The sequence below is a fragment of the Lissotriton vulgaris genome, chromosome 9 (assembly GCF_964263255.1).
Source record: "Lissotriton vulgaris chromosome 9, aLisVul1.2, whole genome shotgun sequence".
Lineage (NCBI taxonomy): Eukaryota > Metazoa > Chordata > Amphibia > Caudata > Salamandridae > Lissotriton > Lissotriton vulgaris.
In genome coordinates, this window is record NC_141697.1 from 1,112,978,238 (window position 1) to 1,112,990,597 (window position 12,360).

The following is a 12,360-nucleotide window of genomic DNA, read 5'->3' on the forward strand; positions in this document are numbered from 1 at the left end:
TTTTTTGTGCTTTCAACCTCTTTCCAGTTAAAGGTAGAAATGGGTGTGAAACCAATAAGGGTTCCCGGAAAGCTAAACATTTCTGCAAAGTAGGCACAATTCTGAAATCAGCATGGGTTCATTTGTGGAGATCATTCAAGGTTTTTCTACAGAAACTAACTGTTGAAATAAAAAAAGATTGAAAATGAGTTGAAAAGAACAGCCATTTGTGCCTAAATTTTCACCTGTAACTTCTTTTAACTATGGCATATTTTTCAAAGCAATATACCGGTATGTTCGCTGAACCCTTCTGGTTGTGGGGATCTATATAAGGCTTGTAGATTCACAAGGTACTCCGAGCAAATTACTGAGCCGCAACTTGCAATGGTTTTTCATTGTGTACCGGATATATAGAAATTCATTTGGTAAAATATAAGGAGTGAAAAATAGGTATCAAGGAGAACAAGATATGTAGATTAGAAAAAGTGGTTATTTGCACATCTCTGAATTTGTGGGTACCCATCCGAGCATGTGAATTAAAGGGCTGCCAGCCATGGGTGCAGCACATTACAACACTTACATCGACAGACAGCGCCATTCAAGGGCCTATCACTTTTTATACGAATATGACACTTTACAACGCACGCGTTACAACGCATGTCATTACAATGCATTTTTTACATCACAAAATCCATCACAACGCATGTTGTTACAACGCATGTCGTTACAACGCATAATCCATGACAACGCAATTACTATTCTAACTCCGCAGGGGCGTTACTTTGGGGAATACGTTGTAATGGATTATGCGTTGTAATGGATTTCGCTTTGTAAAACATTTGTTGTAATGACACGCGTTGTGACGCGTGCGTTGTAAACGATGTTTCCCCTTTTTATACGCACACTTCAGTCCATGCACACCACCAGCAAAGCACCAGTGCGTGCACACTGCCAGCCAAGCGCCAGCCCATGCACACTGCCAGCCAAGCGCCAGTCCACGCACACAGCCATCACATTTTTATTTACAAAAAATAAAAAAAAAAAACAAGATGCATAACCACATACGTTAAGGAATCCAGTCTTCAACCTGTTTATAATTCTTTCTTTTTTTCAACGCGTTCTCGAAAATTCACCAAAAATGTTCATGATACTTTAATTTTTTAGCACTTTATGTTCAACATTGCCTATCCAGGCTTTCACAACAGCACAAGAGATTCCTAAGTTCCTCCATGCACAGCGTATTTAGTCTCAATCCAATGCATTTCAGGATGATTACATCATGGAGAACATAATTTTGCCACATTTATGGGATGTACACTATAAATAACTATAATTTTTATATGTTAAATGTGGACAGGGATGACTTCCTTATCAAGCCCGTCAAAAAAGTTAAACCCAAGAACTTTAACTCAGCCAGGTTTATGGGAGTCCACTGGGTAGCTCTAGAGTGGGGCTTAAATCTGGCACTGTTGTCCCTTAAATACTGTTCAGCATACAAATTAGTCTGCTGAACAATCTCATCCAAAAATACATCATCCATAATCAACTGAAGAAAATGTATAGGCAAAAAGCTTTCAGTATTCACTCTACACCCTGCAACACCAGTAAAGGCAGGCAACGTGTTTGGGGCAACCCAGAGTTCAACTCTTCCAATGGGAATCCTTGAAATCCAGATACCTCTTGCTGCACTATCGACACGTCAGTGTACCTCCTCTAAAACAGGCACTTCATCTGCACAGAGAGTGGCTTCATCATAAGATGATTTCAGTCGGACCAAAAATTCCCTGCAGAATATTCCTTTCCCTCCTCTGCCTCAGATCAGCATCATGGTCAGAGGAAGACTCAAAAAGCATACCAACAATCTGCTGAGCAGTCATCCTGCGGCTATCCATAATCCTTACTATGGAAAGTAACTTCACAAACAAGTCAACAACAACCAACACTTTGTAAAATAAGTAATAAACAAGGGGTGGCTTCATCACAAAGAATTACATATACTCAAAAACAATACCACTTACTTGTCGGAGAGCTAGCCTCACCAGCACCTACTCTGCACAGACACTGCAAAAAACAAAAAAAATACTCACAAGAAAACACAATGCACATTGTGAACAAATGCAAAAAGATTTTCAGACACAATAAAATAGAATCGAAACATGCTGCTATTCTTTACATTTACAGAAAACGCATTAATGTAGGGAAATGATATTCATTTAGAGTAAACAGCAAAAAAACTATTTCTCACTAAACACATGCAACTACACAAACTGCAGATGTACCAGTGATAAACCGCAAGCAGGAATAACTGCAAAAAAAGGAAAAGCTTTCAGCAGCAGTTTCTGGGGGTGTGCGCAGGGGCTACCCCCTTCCAGTTATGTGCGATATGTATGGCAAACGCAGAGAGCAATTACCATCCTATTTGCATTATTTTAAAAGCAATTACTGCACTGTCCTCCATCTTTCCAGTCCATGCTCTAAAGTGTATGCCAGGCAGTTATAATTGGACACCTACGACCTGCTCGGTTCTGCAATATTTGGGGACCCTTTAGAACAACCCGCTAATGACGCAATAAGCATCACATTCTGAAGCAGCCCAGCCGTGTACAATAGCAGCCCTGTACACCTGGGGCTGTTTGACAGTTATTTAGAGCTACCTCTCACCACTCTCCCTTTCCAAGTCGTCACAGGGTGAGGAGTTGCAAATGGAAGGAGTTGCAGCCTTTGGATGAGGGCCTGACGTCACAGACTCATGAGACTGAACTAATGGCTCTGTGAGGTCACGTGCTGAGTATTTCTGGAGCTGGTAGCTTGGGCTTGTGGAAAGAGAGTGGCATAGACTGTTTGGTATGAGGTGCCTCCATCTGCTACACTACCGCACTACAGGACTACTGGGGTAAGTAGTCTTGACCTTTCTTGTCTCTCATTTATGGTTGGATTCACGTTCCCTCCCCTTCCCCCTTTACTCTCTCCCTTCTTCTGTTCCCCCACCGCCCTCGTCCATTTCCCCTCTTCTTTTTCCACTATTTGCTCTCTCTTTCACTCTAGTAGCAGCATCGTTGTAACTTGCTTTTGTTCAGGCCTTGTAAGTATTCCTCATAAGTGTTATATATCACAAAATGTACGCTGTTATATGCATGCATTTGTTGCTAAAGACCCATGGGGCTTTCCATGTGTACTTTTTGGAAAGTTTGGTATAACTTTTAAAAGATAGCAATCCAAGAAGTGTGCAGCACTTAAACATAAGATGTATCTCAGAGAGTAGAACCATGATGCACAGCTCAGAGTTCGAGTGCATGTGAAGTTAAAAACCAGCGACAGCAGGCATTTGCTGCATAATCATCCTAAATGTTGCCTGTCTGAAAATGCTTATTAAAGTAATTAATCGTGGCATATGTTCTGTGTCTACAAAGCAAGTTACATATTTAACAACTTGCTTTCCAGACATACAATACATATTTTCTGAGATGTCATTTATCTTGCATAGACATGTTTAATGTCTACATAGCAAGTATCCAATGTAATTGGACAATTTGCTTTCTAAATACAGAAGTATGTGCTAGATCAGAAACATTAGTCTTGTTTGCTTCTCAGTCAGGCAGAATTTATAAATCTGCCTGCTAATGTGATCTTCACTGCGTGAAATGGATGACAATGTAGGAAAACAGCTGTTTTGACCCACTGACAATCAAATACAATAGGTTTTTCTACAACTGATATTCCGAACTCATGTTTGAAAGTGCTTTCATGCATTGTAGTGAAGAAATTGGAGTTGAGGAGAAATAAAATATTTGTCTTAGATCACACAATTTAAGTGGCGAAGCTGTGATTTATCCAGATTTTATGGTTTTACTTTGTACAAATCAGCCACTAAATAGGTATCTATTTATCTTTCAATATGTTATGGCTTTGTTTTGAACCTCTTTGTGCAGTTTTTTAATAGCTCAAACTCGACCCAAAGGGATTGAAGTACTTTACACGTCACATTCATTGTTGATAGGCTCATGGGAAATTAAGTGACTTGACCAGAATTACAGGATATGCACTGGCTGCTCTTAGAAAATGATTTAACTAACATTCACAAAGGGACCCCTTCCGATTTGTGAATGGATTACCCCCTACTTGAAGTAGGTGGTAATATGCAAATGTTTTGCGACCGCATTTATGGTCACAAAACATTAATGCATACCGTTAGGATTCGCTTTTTGTAAGGGACGCCCTAAACACGCCCCTTTCAAATAGCGAATCGCAAACCCATTCTGCGATTCGGTAACAGGTTATCAAATCGCAAAATGGGGTTTGCTGCATCAGAAATGCATTTTTTGCAATCGCAAATGGGCCGATTCAGCAAATCGGCCTGTTTGCAAAGAAACAAAATGCATGATGCATCTGGCCCATAGACCATTTGGCATTGCTGATTATCGATCCTTGAGTGGCACTGTGTACCCTATTAAAACCTATATAGAAATTGCAGGGAGATGTTTTTCAGATTTCTATGCAAAACGATGATGGGGGAAAGTGTTTTTTTTTTACACACACACACAAGAATCAGAAAGATAAGAATATATGGGTTGCTTCTAACATGATCAAAATACTTTATTTCCATGTGCGCAAGATGGCATGTTTTTCTTAAGATGCTAGGGCAGTGTTTACCAAACTGTTGGTCGCAAAACGTTTTTTGGTGGGTCCTAAAAATCCAAGCAGTATCTAAAGATCTTTTAAAATCTGTATTTATCTTGACATATCTAAAGATCCCTTAAAATCTGTATTTATCTTGACACATTTGCTATGCTTCAAGACAGAGGTCAAATGTCACTCTATGTCTCCTGGTAAATTGCAGTTTTTTTAACCCTTTCGCTGCGGCGGCTATTCCCCCGCAGCGCTAAAGGGGCGGGGCGGCCTCGCGGCCGCCGCATGCTGGTGACAGAACCTCTCCGTCACCAGCTGCGGTTGAGCTGTGCTGGTGACGGAGCGGTTCCGTCATGACCCGCCCCGCTCATTAAAACTGCCGCGCAGGCGCGAAATCAGCGCTGCGCAGGTGCGGCGGCCGGGCCATGGCGGAACCGCTCCGTCATCAGCACAGCCCAGCTGTAGCTGATGACGGAGCGGTTCCGTCATCAGGAGGGGAGGGGTTAACATAAGGATTGGTGTTTACAATCTGTGACTTTGCAGTCAGAGAAAGAAAAGTAAACTGAATTATGTGACTAACTTTTAGGGGTACAACTGTGTAAAAAGAAAGACTGTAGGAGGTCATTTTTTGGAACACAGCAAAATGTAAATGAACTGTGCCATAATTACACTGTACTCAATACCAGATAAATACACCTTATATATAAAACCACTATATGCCACATAGCAAGAACCCACATAATACACTCCACAACATGCCACATACATCAAATCAGCATAATTTCACTCAACACCACACAGTTTCAAGCCACACAATTCCACTCCACACATTTCCATTCCGTACCACATAATTTAACAAGAAAACACATAATTCAGCTCAGCAACACAGTTACACAACACGCCACATGCATCCAAACCACACCACAGAATTCCACATCATGCCACAAAATTCAACAGCACACCACATAATTAAACTCCACTGCACACTACTCTTCATTGGAAAATTCCAATCCAAATAATTAAACTCCACACTCAAAACCACATAATTACTATCCACATAATTTCACTGCACCCCCACAATATGCTAATAATTATTTAGAGAACAAGAACAAGTATTTAGTCATAGTTGCCCTCAATGCTAAACATTACATATACTGTGCCAGAATTCTGCTAGTGATTGCACGCATATTCATGGCACCACACAGCTTGGGCCCCACCTACCAGAATAGTCTCTTCTCCTTCCAACAACCACCCAAACACCTGCACGCCACAGGACTCCTGCTCTCACACATCCCACACATACATCGAACCAGATCAGGAGGACAGGAATTCTCTTCGCTCCTAAAGTGTAGAACGACCTCCCACTCCACATCAGAACCTCCTCCCCTCTTCTTGAATTCCGAAAAACCTGGCTTTTTAATTACCCAACCCACCATAGGCAGGGCTAGGCACACATGTGCCAGGATACCTTCACCTCAGTCTGCCCCGGAACCTGTCATCTGTTGATTCTCCCCTAGTGTCTGTCCACTACATGTGTTGTAATTTAGGTACTATTTCTCAACCTCCACCCTCCCATTGTTTATGTCCCCCTCGCCCCTAACAATAAAAAAGCATTCACACAGGCAGGAAGAAGTTGCCAGCATTGCAGGGACAAAAAAACTAGAAGACATTTTTTTATGTTAATTCTTTTTTTAATAGGGTCGTTCAGTTGTACATAATGTTTTCTTGGCCATATATAAGGTAACAAAAATGCTTAGAACACTTTTTTATTAGAACAGCCAAAATGCTCTAAAATATAGCTGAAAGACATTGGCAAAGCCAATAGCTTTGGTTATACAATTATATAGTCTCAAAAGCAAAAATTAGCCCTTAAAATATTTCTAGGAAAAACTGGTATATACATGTATACTGATATCTATGAATCATTTTGAATAATCCAACTAGGTTTAAGTATATTGGATCAGATCTTACTTTGTACCAGGCCTCAGAAGTAACTTTCAACATGCGACCTGTATGTAGGCTCCCACTTTCACTTCAGTCTTCCATGTGCATATTGCATTGGGGGTCTGCTTGTGCTCTCGTATGAAGATGTAAAAACAACAAGTGATGGACTGAATGTGGATCAATGTCACACACTCCCCCAGTCAAAAGATCTGGGCCCAAATCCATCGTTTTTTTGCACTTCACACCACCCTGGGTTAGACAATGGCGATATGCAAATCAGCTCTGACCCTGTTGCCTCATGGGAACAGTCCAGTTCGAACTACAAAAGCCATGTCCTTCCCAGAACGGAATCAAGCATCCGAGGACCGGACCGGTTTCGAGGTAACACCTCTCATCAGCCCGGCTAGCTTGACTCCAAGTGGTGTGGAGTGCCTGGGACCCACGTCTGGGCATCCCCAGCGCACTTAGGGCGGCAATTGCAAAAACAACAAGTGATGGACTGAATGTGGATCAATGTCACACACTCCCCATGGGGCACAGGGTCAGAGCTGATTTGCATATCGCCATTGTCTAACCCAGGGTGGTGTGGAGTGCAAAAAAACGATGGATTTGGGCCCAGATCTTTGGACTGGGATGAGTGTGTGACATTGATCCACATTCGGTCCATCACCTGTTGTGTTTGCATATTCCGCCCTAAGTGCGCTGGGGATGCCCAGACGTGGGTCCCAGGCACTCCACACCACTGGAGTCAAGCTAGCCGGGCTGATGAGAGGTGTTACCTCGAAACCGGTCCGGTCCTCGGATGCTTGATTCCGTTCTGGGAAGGACATGGCTTTTGTAGTTCGGACTGGACTGTTCCCATGGGGCACAGGGTCAGAGCTGATTTGCATATCGCCATTGTCTAACCCAGGGTGGTGTGGAGTGCAAAAAAACGATGGATTTGGGCCCAGATCTTTGGACTGGGATGAGTGTGTGACATTGATCCACATTCGGTCCATCACCTGTTGTGTTTGCATGTTCTCGTATGAAGATGTGGCATCACAGTGGAGGGTTCCCCCATGACCATTGTGAGGTGTGTCTAAGGCATCACAGCCGTTAGGGAGATTGTGGATGAGTACCCTAGAATTGGCTGACAGTAGTTGTTGATTTTACCCAACCCTCTTTGGGTTGTAAGCCTTCCCATAAATGTGGGTGTACAATCCAGGAAGTGTTGCCATGGAAAGTACTTTGGCATGGTTACCCCTGCTTTTTGCCTGACTCTGATGCATCATTGACTGAATGTGAACTGGGTTCCTGCTGACCAGGTTCCCATTGCCTGTGTTCTTTCCCAAAACTGTACCTTTGTTTGCACACTTAGCACACCTTTCGCACACATATGAATCCAGTGGTACCAAGGGACTTGTGAACAGAGAGAGTCTATGAGGGTTGCAACATATGTGCCACCCGAAGAGACCCCACACCAAACACATGCAAAATGTCACTCCAGCATGCAAGTTTGGTTGCAGATAAAAGTGAAGAGTTGACCTGGCACACATCTCTGTGTGCAATGCTTACCAGCAGCTCTGCCAGAGGCATAGGTAAGTCACCCCTACAGCAAGCCTTACAGCTCTAATGCAGGGTGCACTATACCTCATTCCAGAAATGCCCCTAAAGTGTCGAAGTCCATTCTTAGACATTATAAGTGCCCAGTGAAGCCATACTTGAGTACATGGGCTGGGAGTTTGTTACTATGAGTTCCACAGCTCCATGATAGCTTCACCCAATATTGTTTGGTACCAAACATCTCAAATTAATGAGCCTACATGTTGGATTCATTAATAAATTCACTCACAGGGCTCCTCAGAGGTGCCCCAGCAAACCTACCAAACCAGTAGTGCCATCCTGACTGGTCTGCTCCAGCCTGCCATCTCTAGACATGTTTCTGACCCCCTGAGGTGGGAGCCTTCTGCTCTTGGGGCAGAAAGAAAGCCTGCTCTGGGTGGGGGTGATTCACAGCCACTCCTAAGCAGGAGCAGCATAGAATGGTGGTGAGCCTCAAAGACCTCCTGCCCTTTATTATGCTGACCAGTGCCTCTCCAGCTAGTGGAGATGCCCGCTCTTCTGACCAAGCCCCACATTTGGCAGCAACGTTGGCGGGAAAATTAGTTAACAAGAGAGGTGTGTCCCCTCTCAGCCAGGACCACCCGTCAGGTGCCCTGAGCGGAAAGGACCCCTTCCTTTGAAATCCTCCATATTGTTTTGGATGAGTCTAGCCAATAGGGTTAGGGGTATGCCACCTTCCCAGAGGGCCTGGACATACAAAGGGTGTAGTCCCCCTAAAGGTTAGTAGCCCATTGGCTACTATCTTCTAACACCTGTAAAGCCCCTACATTGAGTATTTAGGGGCACCCCTGAAATTAATCCTCAGATTACCTATTAAGTGGAGGAAAAAGAAGAGCAGTGCAGTAGCGAAGGCTGAAGATACCAACTGACTTTGCCCCGGCCCTACCAGCCTGTCTGCAGCCCTCAAAGACCCTGCTGCAGAAGAGCAACTTGTACCGCAGGCCAGTGACCTCCATAACCCTGGAAGGACTTCCTGTCTTCTGAAAAGACTCCAGATCTCCAGTGGACAGCGGACCTGTCCAGAAGAAAACAAGCTTAAAGACCAAAGCTCTGTTTGTGGAACGGTGAAGTCGGCCACCTCTGAACCCAATGCCCACGGCCCGAGTTCAAGAGACCCACCAGTCCAGAAAAGATTACCCCTGCCAGACTCCACGTTGAGGCCTGCGGCCATTGCACAACGACCCCCCCCCCCCCCCAACCGCGACCGCACTGATAAGCTGACTTCCGAAGCCAAATGACACCCCTGCACCTGGAGCCCCTGGGCCTTGGGGAGATCTATGGATGGTGTCCCGATGCTCCAGCACACCCCAAATTATCTGTGCAGCTGTAGGTTTCTTTCGTCCAGCCTTCTGGACTCAGCCTGCAGCCTTTTCCCGATTCCAAGGTTCTCCAATTTTTTGCATTGGGTGCCCAACGCTGTGTTGGCACTGAGCACTTGGCTGCCCCTGTGCTGCTGAGGGTGTAAGTTTTGTGCTGCTTTGTGGTCCCCCTCTGTGCTTACCTTAACCCCCAGACACTCGATTACCAAACTGTTCTACTTACCTGTAAGTAGTACCACTTCCATTTCCCACTTTCTCCATTGGATAACATTGGCATCTGATAGAGACATCTAGTCGCAGATTCATCTACTTTTAAATCTCCCCAGGTGCCAGACTGGATCCAAAACGTTTTCACCAGCAGCACCTCTGTGCTTTGGTAGGTGGCATTGACCACCACTCTGTATGAATGTCGATCACGTCAGTGACATCACCGGAGTCTATATAAGATGCCCTCTGCAGAGCTGCCATCAGTTTTTCCTTTTCTGCAGAAGGGGTACCTCTGGCCGACTTCGACATTTATTTATCGAGGGAAACAGTGTGCCCATTTATGCTCTTGGGTTTTATGGCTTGTAGGTCCTGTGGTCGGCAGATGTCGGCCACTGAACCCCTCCCCATCTGTGGGTGGTGCTTGTGTGAGCACCGTGATTCTGTCTAAGGCGCTTAAGAAGCTGCGGATGAAGCTGTTGGCGGCACAAGTATACCAGCCCACTAAGCATCATGTAGGCCCGGTTGCCCTCGCACTTCAGGGAGCATCACTGGGGTCACTCCAGGGGCTATTCCCATGGATGTCGTTCACCATGCTCCACTCACGGTAAGTTAAGAAGAAAGCGGTCTAAGCTGCATTGGACCCATACTTCACCTGTGGAGTCTGAAAGGAGTCTGCCCCGTGCCTCCCAACATATTCTGGAGCCAAACTTATTGGGTGTACACCTTCCCCTGGAGTGCCTACGGGCTGCCAAGGAGGTGGAGGAGGTTGTGACTGTTACAACACCCACAGGTTCCCCCTCTGCGCCAGTCAAGCCATGGGAGGCCATGTTCATATTGATGCTGGTGGACAGCCCTTCGGGGTTTCCACCTTTGGTGTTTGGCACCAGTAGTGCACAGCCCTCTGAGGCCTCCTCTTAGGGCGCTGGCGGACGTTCATTTGATGTCGATGATGGCATTGCATGATGCCTCACCATTTTCCCTCTCTGACATCGGTGAGGGTGCTACACACCACTGGATGGCGTCGTTTGGTGCAGATGATGACAACACTGTGCTGCGTCTAATGTAGCGCCTATAGAGCTGGCTGGATTAGGCGTAGATTCTGGACTCTTAGTGGATCCCCTCCCATTATTCCTTCTTGACCAAGTGAATATGGGGATGAAGGAGAATATGTGTTTGTTCACCAATCGGATCCAACCTCTTTGAACACCAGTTTGGTTTTTGAGCTGGTAAATGTGAGTGGTTTGAAATCATCTCCAGCATTGTTCCTTCTGTCTCCTCCTGGTTTGGCTTTAGAGTTAAGTTCCTCGTTCCCTGACATGTTGAAGTGAGTTGCTGAGGTTTTAAACATTAATCACAACAGAGAACACCTGGGGGTCAAAAATAAGAGGTGGATCATAAAACCAAATGCAACACAAAAGACACCAGTGAGTAAGCTTCGATAGTGAAATGCAGGCCGGGTTAAGGCTCAAGAGCAAATGGAGAAATAGTTCCCATCAGAAGCCACTCTGTACTGCCCTTATTCTCATCATCTGGGTTCTCCTTACCCAGGAGACTAAAGGGCCGGTCAGGTGTTACCGTAGCCGATATGTGCGAGATAAGGGAAGTGAATGAAGTACAAAGAGTTAAGGTGGCTACTGTAGAGGCAGTGTTAAGTGAGGGGAGAGAATATAAAATTAGGTGATCGGGTGGACAAACAGCATTTATTAGTGTCTCCCAATCCCTAAAGTTTAAAAAGCAAGTGTAAGTGCGGGTTCCAAATAATCACCGTACTATATGATGGTCAACATGTTTCTGCATATTTTTGAACAGAGTTTCAAATGCATTCTTCAGGACCGAAAATGTAAAACACTGCTACTTAGATTTTGTGAAATTAAAACCAATATCACCTGATCTTCAGGTACAGACTCAACCGAATACTGTTACGTCGCACGATATTAGATCCACACAGAAAGACAGACAAAATACAAAAGAGAACATGGATGAGTCATATTCCCATGATTGATATACTGTGACAAAAGGACATGTATAAAGACCAACATTGTCGATTAGCAGACTCACCCAAATCTTGTGGTTGAGAGGCTTCACCCCACCTGGCCACAGCGCAGGTTTGAGGAGCACCGCTCTACAAAGAATTCATAAGTAACGTCTTTAGAGCAATAAATCAAAAGTTTAAAATTGAGTTCACATGGTGGTTAAAAGTTTGATAAGTCCTTCCTACTCCTCATTTAAGAATGCGGAGCATCCCACTAATACTCAACTCCATCAATCCAAAAAAGGCTGGCCAAGAGAAGGATAGCTTGGTCATAGAGAAGTTACTCGTTATATAAACTACGCTTGTCAGCGTGTGTTTGTCAGTAATCAAAACCCCTACAGAGTCAGATGTCTTTAAACCACATACTGTTAGTAAAATATTGAGCCTTGTGCACTTCAGGCAGCCAAATTATAGGGCACTGGTTCTAGCGCGATCGTTGTCAATATTACTAAAGTGACAGTAATAATTATGTTAGTCGGGTAAAAGTACCCGTCTTACTACTAACGCGCTCGGATTCTGGAACAGGCAGGGAGTACTGGAGCGCGATAGCTACACCAGCGCGTGTAACTGGTAGCGCGATCGTTGTCTAACAGGGATGCATTGTTTAGGCTTCGCGCACAGAGAGCTCGCTCGCTTACCTAATCCGTCGAT

The 12,360-nt window shown here is 44.6% G+C and overlaps 1 protein-coding gene across 1 annotated transcript in view; it reads left to right on the forward strand.

Annotated features, from left to right (window-relative positions):
- The window catches only part of DNAH12 (dynein axonemal heavy chain 12), a 1,291,066-nt gene that overhangs the window by 214,100 nt on the left and 1,064,606 nt on the right, over positions 1–12,360 (forward strand). The gene's annotated exons all lie outside the window — the stretch shown is intronic.